General features: G+C 40.6%; 1 long non-coding RNA gene across 1 annotated transcript in view; it reads right to left on the bottom strand.

Moving 5' to 3' along the window:
* Positions 1–6284: 6284 nt before the first annotated feature.
* LOC147712684 (uncharacterized) overlaps positions 6285–14720 on the bottom strand; it is a 103394-nt gene continuing 94958 nt past the window's right edge. The window contains exon 3 of the long non-coding RNA XR_015296012.1: positions 6285–6495. This is a non-coding gene — a long non-coding RNA (uncharacterized LOC147712684). The remainder of the gene's footprint in view (positions 6496–14720) is intronic.

Raw genomic sequence — 14720 nt, 5'->3', positions numbered from 1 at the left:
ATGCACCCTGGGCATGCAAAATATCTTATCAAATGTGTTAACAAACACTTCCTGCAGCAAGTATCTGTAAAAACGGACTTTGGTTTTGTTTAACATTGTTTTTGTGATTTATTTTGCAGTGGCATGCTGAATTCACTTATTAAATTCTGTAAAGCAAGCAATACATTCCAAGTGTATTACTTGTTTTACAGAATTTAATTACTGAATTTAGCATGCAAGTGTCTTGATATTAACTAAACGTTTTTTGCTTACCAAGTTATTTGGTACCATGCTGTGGTCCACTCACGGCACTGTCGCTGCTCATCAAATAATGGTGCCCACACACAGACCTGCCATTAACAGCAGCGAGGGAAGCAGACAACTTGAGTTTGCACAGTTTGTGTTCAGAGTCAAGACTCAGGGCTGTGAGATCCTCAGCCCAGCACATGCATTAGCTTCTAGCCTCACCCACAGACAGCAGGTTCAGGAAATGTTGTGTGCTGGCTGGAACTGTGTCACTGTCATGAGAGTCTGTCTGAGACTAATCATGGCAAAAACAGTACCAGGCCCAAGAAACATGTGTGTGCACATTTTTGTGTTTTTACTTTGGCAGCGGTCAACAGGGGGTGAAAGTAAAGGGACATAGCCCCTACGCCCTCACTCAGAAAACCCCCTGCATGTTAGGCCATAGAATAGCAGAATCTGTATTATTACATGTTGGATTTCAGTGCATTTGTGCCTTTCAAATGATAGCCAGTGTATGAGAAAGAAGACATTTTGAAAATTACCCTCTAAATTATATATGTCTTAGCGTCCATGGGGGCTGCTTTGTTCCAGAGTGAGGCCACAGGGTTATCTCTCACAACCCCCGCATGGGCATCCATTGCCGGCTTGCCCCGTGGCATGGCTGTCACTTGCGGTGCCGGGTGGGAGTAGGCAACCAAGGGGAACCAACAGAGCCCCCACCATGGGATCCGACGAGGTGCCAAGGCCCAAGTGCCCCAATGTCACCCAGAGAATCCACAAGAGGACGGGCCCGCTTGCAACTCAGCAGAACACAAAATTAGTCAGAGCGGGGGGCAGCCCAGTAGTGACCCCGGGATGGGCAGATCGCAGTCCAACAATGGGGTACCTCAGTAAACAAATGTGCACATTCCTGCAGGAGCTAGAGCATCAGGTACCACAGCCTCCGTGGCAATCCAGTTCACAGATGTAGTTCCACGAGGCCCAGATTGGGGAGGGGTCTGCATCGGGGCCAAGCCTCAATAGAAGTCCAGGCCGTTGGTGGTCAACCCCTATTTTCACCAGGCAAAGTACAAGGGCCAAGTAGGTGTCTATCTAATTCCAGATACCAGTCCTAGGCCCATCAGGGAGCAGTCCCCATGGTCATGTAATCATCACAGCCCACGCTGGGAGGCAGCCGGAGGCATGGAGACTGCCGATCTGCGTCCCCATCGATATCCCCCAAATCCCCAAACAAGCACTGGAGGTAAAAGCCTTCAGCCACCATGTATAGCCCACTGCAGAATCCCACATTAGGTGAGCCCCCTGTGGGCGGCTCACCAGCTTATTCCTGGGCAACGGGCCACCTCTAAGCACTGGGCCGGATGCAGGGCTCAGGTACCATCTAGGGGACTCCCCCGTCATCTCTCCGATCGGCAGGTAACAAGGGCAGAGCCCAGCAGGGAGAGCCCAACACAGTCAGCAGCTGTCCGGGCCCCCCAGTCCACAAGGGGGGGCAGCCGGCGTTGGTCAAAAGCAGTGTTGTGGCACCGTGGTCTGGGAGGGTCTTACCTCCGTGAGCCACCAAGGATTCAGGATCAGCCCTCAGCTCACTGAGATGGGTCCCCAAAATGAAGGCAATGCCACTGCTTCTCCAGTCAGCAGGGGCACCAGCGACCTGGTCTGAAACTCTGGCCCGCTGGATTCAGCTCCTACATGCAGGCCCCCCTGTAGGAATCAGAGCGGGTCACAGGCAGGGATCTTCTGCCAGCCAGGGCCCAGAAGCGAGCCCCTGCATGCAATATAGTGACTTCATAGCATTATCCGCCGGCTGCTCCGGAGGTAATTCACGGGCTCCACTCAGTGTTCCAGGGCCAGAGATGCACCCACAGGCAGCGGGATCCAGGTACCAAAAGCTGCACAGGGTCCAGGCTGCTGTGGGTCAGGTCCAAAGTAGCTGACACCCCTAGAGGGGCCTTGGGAGCCTGGAGAAGCAGCGGGGTACATGTCACTCAATTTGCTCCGAGGCCATGCAGCCCAATAAAAAACTTTTATTAATAAATGAGATACTTCTCTCAAAGATTTTATTCACCCAAAAAATATAAAGGGAGGACAAACACTATACACCATCAGCCTGTGAGATTGTTGCCCAGAACCTTCCTCCAAAACAGACTGCCAAAGGGTAACCTCCTAAGAAAGGGCCTTCTAGTTGGTACAGAGTAGGCACCTATAGGATCTTTCGTGGGAGTGGTGGGTCTAGGTTTGACAGGCATTAGGGACAGGTAGGGTATTGGAGTAGTTTGGGTTTGAAAGGTACATGGATCTGGTGAGGGTGATGTGTGTGTGTCTGTATGTTTTGCAGTTGCATGATGGTCTGGTGTATGTTGTGTTGTTAAAGATTGCAGGAATATGTTAGCATGAGCTGAAAGCCATTTTGTACTTGGCAGCCGACTTAATTAGCTATGTGCTTGCCATATGATTTCTCCCTCTTCCACAGCCTTGCACATGCTCAGAGAGGCCTAGCTATTATAATGCACCCGCACCTCGTATAGAAACTGCCAGGCTATTCTTGCTGATGTAAGGAGAAATATCTCTCCTCCCACTTTGTTGAGCATGCATATTTTGTATACCCATATTAGTCATTTTGCATTCTGGTATGTTCTAGGACCTCCCCTTGGTTTTATGCTGACTATGTTATCCTATGCATATATAAGTCCCCTGTTCTCTGTACTCCTTAGAATGCTTACTACAGTGGCCTGAGGGTACCGTATACAGCAGTCTCCCTCATCTGAGGTTAATAAACATGCTATTTTTATATTACAGCTTCTGTGCCAATCTCTTCTTTGTTGGTTTAAAAGAACCAGGTGTATCAGTGAACCCCTATAGGAGGTTTATATTTCTTCAGTGTATGTTTTATTGTGTGTGATTTGCCTGGTGTCTGGTGTTCAGGTGAGTGTGTGAATTTGGGTGTGGTGGTTGTTATTTTGTGTGTAGGTGTGTTTGTGGGAGTGTGTTGTTTGGATGAGTGTGCTTTTGAGGTAGTTAGTGTGGTTGTGGTGAGAATGTCTGTATGTTTCGCAGTTGCATGTGGCTCTGGTGAACTTTGTTTATGTTTGGATGTGTCTGGTTTGCCTGGTGTCTGGTATTCTTGTGAGTGTGTGTATTTTGGTTTGGTGGGTGTTGTTAAGTGTGAAAGGTGTGCTTGTGTGTGAGTGTGTTGGTTTGCATAAGTGTGCTATTGACATGGTTGGTGTGGTGGTGGTGCTTGTGGAAGTACTGGTGGTTGTGGTGGTGGTGGTGCTGGTTGTGGTGGTAGTTGTGGTTGTGGGTGTGCTGGAGGTTCTGGTGGTTGTGGGTGTGGAGGTGATTGTGGTGCGTGTGGATGTGCTGGTAGCTGTGGTGTTTGTGGGTGTGGTGGTGGATGTGGTGCCTGTGGCTATAGAGTCAATGATATGTGTATGTTGTTTGGATGTTTGTTTGAGTTTCTTTGTGTGTCTGTTGGAGTGGGTGCCTGCAAAGAATTGTATGTGCTCGGATAGGGCTGTGACTTGGGATTTGGTAAGAGGAGGTGACCTGATTTCGGGCACAAGGCTGGGCTGGTTGGGAGGCTATTTTTGAAAGCGATCTCTGCATGCCCGACATTGAACTGTGAATGGTATCCAGAAATCAACTAGTTGTTGCATTTGGCAACTGTGGCCCTGGATGCCATTCACAATTGCAGTCTGGCCTACTGGAATACTGCATATGAGGTCAATATCCTTCTCATTCAGCACAGCCAGGGTGCCTGAGACACCCTTTAGGGTGGAGATGGATCTCTGGGTGGTGGACCAGGATGAAGGTGGTACAGTTCCTGTAGGGTCACCACCAATAGGGACCGGTCACTTGTGGAGGTCTTCGAAGATGATGATGAGCTGGTGTCTTCAATTCCCATCCAGTCAAACTCTTTACCACTGTGTCCATCGGTGCCTGAGGTCTCACCACCTGAAACACAGTGGCTTCCCTGCCTAAGTGGCTAAGGTCCCCTTCGCGTTCTTCTGAAGATGCTGTAAAGACATGGACAATAGTTTTATTGTATCTTTGTAAATAAAACTGATCATGAAGTTTTCTCTCAAAATCTTTTCCACATTTTCATATTTCACCTGCTTCAAGGCTTCCAAACTTTGGCTTGAAGTATATAATTATCTCATGCATGTAGGCGACCGCTTCAGAAACCATTTGGTCACAGTTTTGTAAGTTCCAATTATTGCTCCTATCTTATTTGTGATAATTTCTCTGAACCATTTTCAAATCTCTCCAGGAACTGTAACACCTCTCAATGTTTCTGAATGGTTGTTTTGAATAATGAACATATGTCACAAAATTCAATAGAAAGCAAAAATTCCTTTTTACATTGTGTGTAGAAGCCAAAATTAGCAGATTCATTAATATTTTTTTTTAAATTATGAATCAATCGGCCACATGTATCAACATTTATAATAGCAATTACCTTATTACATTTTTTTCCAAATCGCAATTAGGTAATCTCTAAAACAAATGTTTGAAACTCATAGAGTTTCATTTAGCGATTCTTAGGGGGGCGCAAATCGACCTAACTCTTATTGAGGTAGATCGAAATTTGTAAGCTCCTAGGAATCGCTGATATCACAGGGATGGTGGCCTGCTAGCGTCAACAGACCACCATGTCCAGGACTGCTTGTCAATAAAGCAATAATTTTTTTAAATGCAGTCCTTTTTCCTTAAAGGAAAACGGGATGCATTTAAAAGAAAAAAAAGTCTTCTTTTCATTTTTTAAGAGCAGGCAGTGTTCCATGGGACCACTGCCTGCTCCTAAAATACTTTTATTGCCACCATTCCTGAAGGGGAAGGGGTCCCTGGGGGACCCGTTCCCATTTGCAAATAGGTTACCACCAACTTGAAGTTGGTGGTAAAATTCGAATGTTTTGCAACTGCATTCACGGTCACAAAACATTCATACATACCGCTGCAATTTGGTATTTGGAAGGGGCACCCTAAAATCCACTCCTTCTAAATACTGAATATCAAATCCATTTTGCGATTCAGTAACAGGTTATGAATCGCAAAATAGGGTTTACTACATGCAAATCGGCAGATTTGTGAATGCAAAATAGCTACATACATGTGGCTCAATGTGTGTTAATATTTACTGAAATGTTGTACAAATATTTGTATAAACTGAAAGGCTGTTTTTTTTGTTTGGACATTTCACAATATCAGCATATCTTGAAGTAGCTTAAGTATTTCTAAATGTTAAAAATTATTTTATGGATTCAGTACTTAAGTTGCTTATTAATGTATCATGTCATATGTATTTACTTATGCTGTTGAAGAAATTCAAAGATAATTTTATTGGTATTTTCAAATGACCTCTACAGCATGAGTAAATACATAGAGTTTGATACATTTCTAATCACATACATTAGAGAGCAAACATATATTTATATTGGACTCCAAAATATCTTAAGTAATTTTCAGTTTGGTTTATTATTGTGATTTTTTTTTTTTAAATATTGTAGGCACATATTGGTACAACATTACAGTAAAATCTAAAGACACCAATTCAGATATATATATTTTTTTAAATATAAAGAAATGTTAACCACAATATGAAAAATATTTAACCTTGATGCAGTTCTAAGATCTCCTAATGAGTCATTTATTGTGTCTGATTGGTAGTTTTCCGGATGGGGTACTTCAACATATATGTGATGGAAAATTCCATCTCCAAAAGTCCCTGTCACTAATCTATTTTTTCATTATTGATTTATCATCTGCACATAACAAAGGACATAAATGTGATGGCTTTGGGTATGTGTCATAATCCTGTCTGCTTTTTAAATAAATGTATGCTCATCAAAGACTGACTTGCATGCACATTTGTAAATGAGTAAATGAGTAAGACATCAAGCAAATCTGTTTTTTTAACATAAATTAAATTGTATTTTTTTTAGTAAAAACATATGTAATATGTTCTTCATCAACTTTTTAGCCATTTAATATTATGTTTCTAGTAATTTGGGATCACATGATCACTATCGTCTGTTTATAATACTAACAACTGTCCATCAAGCTGGGGATAGGCCACAGATAGTATGCGGTCCATTGGGGGGGTCAGAGTGCATCACACACACTTTGCATGTTGGAAGGACTAGCCGAGCTGGATTTTTGGTCCAGCATTGTAGGTCATCCTATCACTTTTGGCAGTGAATGCTACACCACTTGTAGGCTCCCAGGATCCACGCCTTCTTCGCAATGGCCTTCCAGATGGCCATTGACCTGTATGGATACAAAAAAACTAAGAAAAGAAAAATATTTTGTGACTGTTTGTTTGGATGTAGTGACCTAACACAGTTTTGAGAAACCAACTACAAGCAGTTTAAAAAAAATTACAACATATATATATATATACTCAAAATGGTGGGTACTGTGTTTATATATACAAAATGCTAATGCTATTTATTGGTTTTCACAAAAAAGTGTTACTGTGGTTAAATGCCATTTTGTTTATACTTCCGTTGATGTAATTTTCGATTACAATATTTTTGAAAAAAATAACAATGTGTAAAAAGTACATTTAAAATGTCTAATTTTCACATTTAAAAAATGTAAATGTTAAAAATGTCATTTCAAAATATTTTACAGACAAAATTCTAATGTTGTGTATAATTGTGTTAAAACAAATTATTTTGAAAACTAAATGAAAGATGTGTTTTGTTTTAAAAATCTGTTTGCAAAAACTTAAAACATTTTTTAAATTTTTTAAATGCAGACATATACCTCAGGTAGAGGAAACAACAGCCTTACATTTTTACACCCTTTCCAGATCTTGCCACCATAAAAGAACACAATATTATTTTAACAAATCTGATTAAATCGGCAAACTATTCATAAATTTACGTCATTCGCGGGAGCCAGATCTTCTGCCTCACAATAGGAATCCCACATCAATTACATCAATAGTCAAAATCATGGCAGTACTTCATTTTGTGGTTACGGGATCATTCCAATTCACTGTTGCAGTATCTGGTGGAATGTCACAACCAACTTTCAGTGGTGTGCTACAAGATGTTCTTTCTTCAATGATGAGACACATCCAACAGATTCATACAGTTTCCACGAATAGAGGATTTTACCAATGTGAAGGGAATTTCTTTTACTTTGGGTCGCCTACAACATGTCGCTGGAGCAATTGACAAATATTGCCTTGGTGCCAACACATGACAGAGCACACATTTACCACAATCAGAAAAGCTTCCATTTACTCAATGTGCAAGGTATGTGCTTACCAGATTTGTACCTCACAAGCATGTGCATGCGTTTTCCAGGATCAGCACATGATTCCTTTGTACTACCGGAACAGCACACTACCCCTGTTAATGTCACATCTTGGACCTGAGAGGGCTGGCTTGTCGGTAAGTACAATCTATAACACACAAAAAAGGACCAGAGGAAATTTATAGACCTACAGGAGCTGAAGCCCCACTATATAACTCAAAAGCACAATAGAAGGCCACTGGGTCTAATGCAAAAGTGAAGTACGGAGGTATCCGTTTCTTAGAACAATTCCCTTCACCTACCCGGAGGTGGCATGCTTCATCATAGGGAATCTATTTGCCCTACAAACCTAGTTGTAGTTAGGGCTACAACCCCCTCTCTAAGAGAGAGGAGCAATGTTTTGAAAGAGATGATGAGGTAGACCAAACCTCTAGATGAGCTGGGTTTTGGAGAGGGGTCGTTGAAAAAGTGAAGTGAGGTTAAGACTGGCTCTACGCTATGCTACACAATTTTAATATCGCATTGATAGGCCAGGATAAAAAAAGAAACAGTCTTCGACAGAGGTGTATTCAATCTGTCAGAAGGGTGGAGAGGTAAGTACAATCTGTCAATAGAATGTCTTGTTAATTTCAAGTCTAATTTTCAAAAACAGTATGTCAATTTATTCATCTAGGAGACTCAGCTTATCCTAACCACACACAGCTGTTAGCACCATTGAAAAATCCAACAACACCAGTGGAAGTCCAGTTTAATTAGGCCCACGGAAGGACACAGAGGCCAGCGGAGCAGGCTTTTGGGCTCCTGAAATCCAGATTTCAATGTCTGGATAAGACTGGTGGAGCCTTCCTCTACTCAGCTGATAAGGTGTGCAAAATCACCAAGGCATACTGCATGTTACATACATAGCCCTGCGACAGAACATCCCATGCATTGCAGAAGAAAAATACCAAGATGAACCACCGGGTAAGGGTGTTGAAATGCCAAATGAAGATGATAGTGGTGGAGAGGAAGGAATTGACTTACTTCAAGATTTTATTGACAATTCCTTCACATGAGTGTATTTTCACATACTATTGCATTACATTTGAAACCAACTTTTAATCTAATGAGCATAAAAGTATGTGCTAGACATTTTTTAGAAAGAGCAAGTTAAGGTAAATCCAGAGCAAAGATGTTTGTTGATCTAAGTTTTAACACATGGACTACTGTGTTTATTTACATTGCTTATCTTTGATTGTTTTCCGAAAATGTGTCCTCAAAATCTGTCTATTGTAATGTATCTATTTTGTACTGTCATACAAAATATATATTTTTTTGTTTAATCTGTTTTAGGTTCCTTCACCATGTCATCGTCATTTGGGCATTTCAACCTTGTAACATTTGTAGTTATATGCTGCTGTTGTATAGTACAAAGGGAACATGGGCTGCTCCTCTGAAAGACACAAACACTTTGAATAATCAGACCTTGTACAAAGACAACTTGCACAGTGATTAAATTGTATTTGTAAAGATTGCATTACATTTGTTTTCTGTTGATTGTTGCCACCAAGGCAATACGTGCTGCCTTGTAGCACACAGCCTAATGTTGGTTTTGACATTCCACCAGACACTGCAAAAGTGTATTTGATCCTATGGCCACCAAAGGGAGTACTGCATTATTTTCACTATTGATGTTCGTGATGTGAGTTTCCTATTGTGAGGCAATTTTGAAAGAAGCATGGGTTATAACGTAGTACGAGAATATGAGTAACATCCCTTTATTCCAAATAAAACATATCCTAGTTTGTGATTTGTGGTTTTTGTTCATTTTTGTCATCTTTTCAAAAATATAAAACATAATACATGCATGTAATTTATTTATGATTAAATAATCTTTTTTAATTTAACTGTTTTGTAAATGTATGATGGAACTACAAAGTAAACAAATTGAGAAAATATGAACAACAGCAGTACTTTTTGTTATTTTATTTTTTTATTCAATGAAACCAAATGAACTAAAACTGTATGTTAACAAAAAAACAAGTTAAAAACAGAATAAGTTAATCATGGTGAATAAAACTAATATTGAAGAGCATAAATTGCAGGAAATCCAATGTTCAAAATACAACTGGCATGAAAACGGTAAAGGTGTCCAGAAAAAAGTCTAAAGAGTTAATGGTAGTCTCACACTGGAGGAAATTAGGTTCTGCATCTCTTGCTGGTGGAGGTGAAAGTCTAGCCATCCTCTCCTGCTAGTCAGGCTGAACTTCCCCTCCTGAGGGGGGCTGGTGAATTCACAGTTGAAGGAACTGAGGTGGCTGCAGCTGTTTCCGCTTGTGGCCCAGATGTTGTTGGACTACATAAAGGGGAAGATTTTGCTTGAAAATCCCTGCACATTTGGGTCTTAATACTATGCAGCACCCCAGTCAGGGAGCCCAAACTGTTCAGATTCTCCATTTGTACATTGTGCTCCCTCTGCAACTGCTTAATCTTCTGGAGCTCTATCAGGACCAGGCCCATCATGTCTCAGGACTGATGAAGGGATCCCAAGGCTTGGGTGATGGCGGCCTGGGTAGCAGTGAACCCAGTGCCCTCACTTTGCTGGCCCACAGATTCCCTCCCACTCACTACACCCACTACCATGTGCCCTTGACCCAGTGTGCCCCATCCCAGTAGTTCCTGGATGAACTGGAGGTGGTGGTGGTAGTGTTGGATCAACAGCAGCCAGGACTGGGGGGCACAAGATTGGGGTGATGTTGGTTTGGACAACGGAAGTTGAGGTATTCATAGGTTGAGGTGTGGTAACAGCTTGGGTGGGAGCTACAGGTAGGAGCCGAGTGAGATTCACTGGAATGGTCTGTAGAGGCAGACCAGATTAACCAGGCAGCTCCTAGTCATATGGACTTGCAGGAGTGAAGTCCTCACTGAAGGCTTTTTCCAAGTCTGGAGCGGTGGTATCATCAGTGGCAGATGGTTGTCCATGTACTCTGGGTGTTGGACATATGAATTTTCACAAATTTACATTGTTAAAGTATGGATTATACATCAAATTAGTTTGAAGCTAAAAATGAAGCAACTTAAAAGGAAAAAGAAAATTACCATAATGATTGTAACTTTCAGTGGTATTATAAAAAATTATACAGACAGCTTAAAGTACGTACAATACTGCTTCACAAAAGAAGTAAAAAAGATGTCCTGAAGTGACAAAAAATTATTAGAAAGTAAATATGAAATATAACACAACACATTAGAGAAGAGATTTGTTAAAGAAACCATTCCAAGGCCTAGAAGGCGAACAATCTGACAGTTACACAACCTAAAAGGATATATTGCATTTGTCATCATATACTTATTGCAGAGTAAATTTCTAAACAAAATCCACTTATACACAGCATACCACATTATATACATTAACATTTTAAAGTCAACAAACTTTGATTTATGATACAAATAATGCAATAACAAACATTGGACAACATATAAAATTAAACAGATAAACATTTCAAAACATTGCATGAAAAAAAAAATGATAAATGCGTAAAAATTGAACATATGCGAACATTATGATAGAAAAGAGAAAATGAGCAAGATGACATTGTAATATTATGTTCATAGACCAAAAACATCAAATCAATTAAACATTAGCAACACTTGCAACATTGTGAGTTAAACATACATGGTGTAAATAAACAGTATAAACAAAACAGACATTTACAATATAAAATACATATGTGAAATATGTTGTTTGGTGTAAAACACTTACAAGCACCATTACCTTACGTCTAATGTAATGGAGATTGAAGCCTGTAATCTTAAATACAAGAGAATACGTTCAAACAAGACAAAGGAAATGGATATATATATATATATATATATATATATATATATATATATATATATATATATTTCACGAGGCTTGTCACTCCAAAGACAGAGAACAACTGCTGGTTCCACAGTGACAAAGAGTCGACCCAAGAAAGTGCTGGTGCAAGGTGGTTTATTAAAATAAAGCCAGCGCTGCCGCCATGACGCATTTCGCCTTCGAAGAGGCTTGATCACATGACAAACTGCTCGTCATTGAGCGGGGCATTTAAAGTGACAGTGCATAAAAAATGGTTCATATATATGGTAAAAATACTATACACAAATGGCGCTGTTGTTCTGCAATCAATGAAGCGAAGCTTTTTGGAAACATGTGTATCACCCAAATTGTTTTTCACATCCAATATAACAATTATTATAATTGATATATTTACAAGCATATTTACATAGTACGCAAAAAATAGAGATGGTACCAAAACATGACAAGTAATTCTGTCTATGTAAAGGAGTATCGACATATGTACATGCAAACATTGTAAATATCAATATTGTGCAAAAAAACATGCAATATGCTCAAATGTAATACAACAGCTTTAACCATGGGGGGATCTGGAAATAAAATCCTTAGCGCCCCTCCCACAACCAGTATTATGAATCTTAAATATGTTAATCTAAATAGAGCCCAAGTGGGCCTGTCACAGTGCCTGCTAGAAACAATACAAGTGCAAAAGTGATTGTGCAAAATTGGCAATGTAAAGTGCAAGTGTAACAACAGATAATTCCAAGAATTTAAAACAAATTCTCATATTCCTAATCATAAAAATATATACAGAGTCACCACAATGTCAAGAATTTATAGTGTTATTAAAACTGACATTATTGGGAAAGAATTCTTATTATATCCGGATAGGTCTTATGGGCATACATAGTAATCCTAAATGCAGGTGTAGAGGTCTTCCCTGTCATTTAATCCATTAGGATTTTTTGTGTTAAGCTCCAATATGTATCTAGTCTCAAGGAGACGGAGTTTAGCCTCATGGTCCCCTCCTCTCCTTGAAACTTCTACACAATCAATTAAAAAATATTGGAGCTTGTCAGGTATGCCTAGATGTTTCTCCTGAAAATGCCTGGCAACCGGATAATTTTGGTTGTGCCCCGAGATTGCACGTATGTGTTGGAGTATCCGTTTGTGGGCGGGCAGTTTAGTACTGCCCACATACTGGAGTCCACACAGACACTCCAACACATAAATGGCGTATTCAGTCTTGCAGGTAAGCCACTTTGAAATGGCAATTGGATGTTCACGAAATGGGCTCTTAAAGTGGGTCCTATTGCTGCCAAAATAACAGGCTTTACATTGCGGACATGCCTTAAAGCCCTTTTTAAGTGTCATCCAGGTGGTGGAGGCTCTTGGCTCTAAGGTGTTGCTGACTAATGCATTCGACATGGAAGGAGATTTTCGAAAGGTGAGCTCAGGTTTGTTGTTTACTATGTGTCCAATTACTGGATCACTTTGTACCAGGTTCCAATTTTTATACAAAATTCTCCGGAGAGCCCCATGCTGTCGGTTGTACGTCAGAATGACACGTAGTGAACTAGCTGTCACCTCCCCTACCATGGAGACATCCGTGTGGATGTTTCTTATTCTGGGAATCAGAGCCTCCTGTCTGCTGACTGAATTTGAACGTTTGATAGCTTTGGTGAGATTGACATTCGAATAACCCCTTGCAAGAAAACGTAATCTGCATGCCTCCTGTGCAGCCGCACATTCGGCATCAGTGCTGCAGATTCTTTTGATTCTGAGCATTTCCCCGAAAGGAATGCTCCGAATCAAATGAGCCGGATGTTGGCTATTAGAGTGTAATATAGTGTTTCCTGCCCTGGGCTTTCTGTTCAATCTTGTGTTCAAGATGTTGCCTTCTACAAATATCTCAACAAAAAAAAACAGATAGACTTAGAACTCATATTAGAAGTGAAATTAAGATTAATGGTGTTGATATTAATCAAATCCACAAACGCTCTGGCACTGCCCTTCCAAATAAGGAAAACATCATCAATATAACGCAAATACAAAACAATGTTATTGGAAATAAAGTTATGGATTTGGCCGACTAGGACCTGTTCCTCCCATAGCCCAATGTGTAAACACGCGTAGCTAGGTGAGAAACAGGCCCCCATCGCCACACCCCTAACCTGGTGGTAAATTACACCATTGAAGATGAAGAAATTCTGTTTGAGGCACATTTTGGTCATATCCAGTAACATTCTGTTGTGTGCCATCGAATGTGGAGGGCCTTTGTTTAAGTAGTGATCCAAAGCTTTGAGTCCATCACAATGTCTTATTGAGGTATAAAGGGATGAAACATCCAGAGTCATCAGTATCATATCCTCTTCCCAAACAAAGTGTTCAATTTTGCTCAGGAAATCAAAAGAGTCTTTGACATAATAGTTGAGAGTCTTGACATAGCCTTGCAGAAAAAAGTCTATATATTTGGAAACATATATATATATAGGTTTCTTTGTTCTATGTTTAAAAAAATGTGCAAACCACATTAGTAACAGCTAAATTAAAAGCAAAAACAACATTTAGGTTAAGTGACACATTCAAAAGTATAGTCAGTTTGCACTCCACCAGGGATTCCTGTCAAGTCGTCAGGATGTAGGATGCACAAGATCTTCTCCTCCCAGAAAATAAAGTTATAAATGGGGCTGGGTGAACCACAATCAGTTCTCTTGGCCGCCAGGTAATGCTTGAAGGCCAAGGAATGCACTCCCTGGCAGGTCATTACATCTCTTCCTCATTTCCTCCAGTGTGCGCAGGTTGTTTGCTGCAGTATTCACTCTGTCAACTATTCTGGTCCACATTTGGCTTTTCTGAGCTATGGTTGTAAGTTGTACTTGGGATCCAAACAATTGTGGCTCTACTCTAATATTTTCATCCACTATGACTGACAATTCTCCCTCTGTAAAACGGGGATTTCTCCTCTCTGCCATTATCCCCCAAAAATTAAATACATTTTATGTTCCACAAAAAATATATGAAAGAAAAAAAGGGACAAGAAACAGAGAAAGCAAAAAGAAAAACTGACCTTTGACAAACGTTCTGCTTGACAATGTTGTGCTGTTGTGGAATAGCAAATGATCATGGTCTGCAATGGAGTGTGTTTTATAGTGTGGTATTCAAGTGAAAACAATTAGGCAAAACACATCAGGTGTGTGTGATGCTAGCATCCATCCAAGAACCACATGAATAATACAACTTTGAACATGTCCTGCAGCGGAAATACTTCATCGGCAATCTGCTGCTAGAACAGCGTCAGCACAACTGTGAAATCTAAATAGGCTTGGCACAATCCCACCACCCTAATGGCGATCGAATAATGTTAGCCAGCAGAGGAGTCCGCTGCGTAGCGATGAGCCGCTTG

Source organism: Lissotriton vulgaris, chromosome 5 (assembly GCF_964263255.1).
Source record: "Lissotriton vulgaris chromosome 5, aLisVul1.2, whole genome shotgun sequence".
NCBI classification, from domain to species: domain Eukaryota; kingdom Metazoa; phylum Chordata; class Amphibia; order Caudata; family Salamandridae; genus Lissotriton; species Lissotriton vulgaris.
This window is presented reverse-complemented; position numbering and strand designations above follow the sequence as displayed.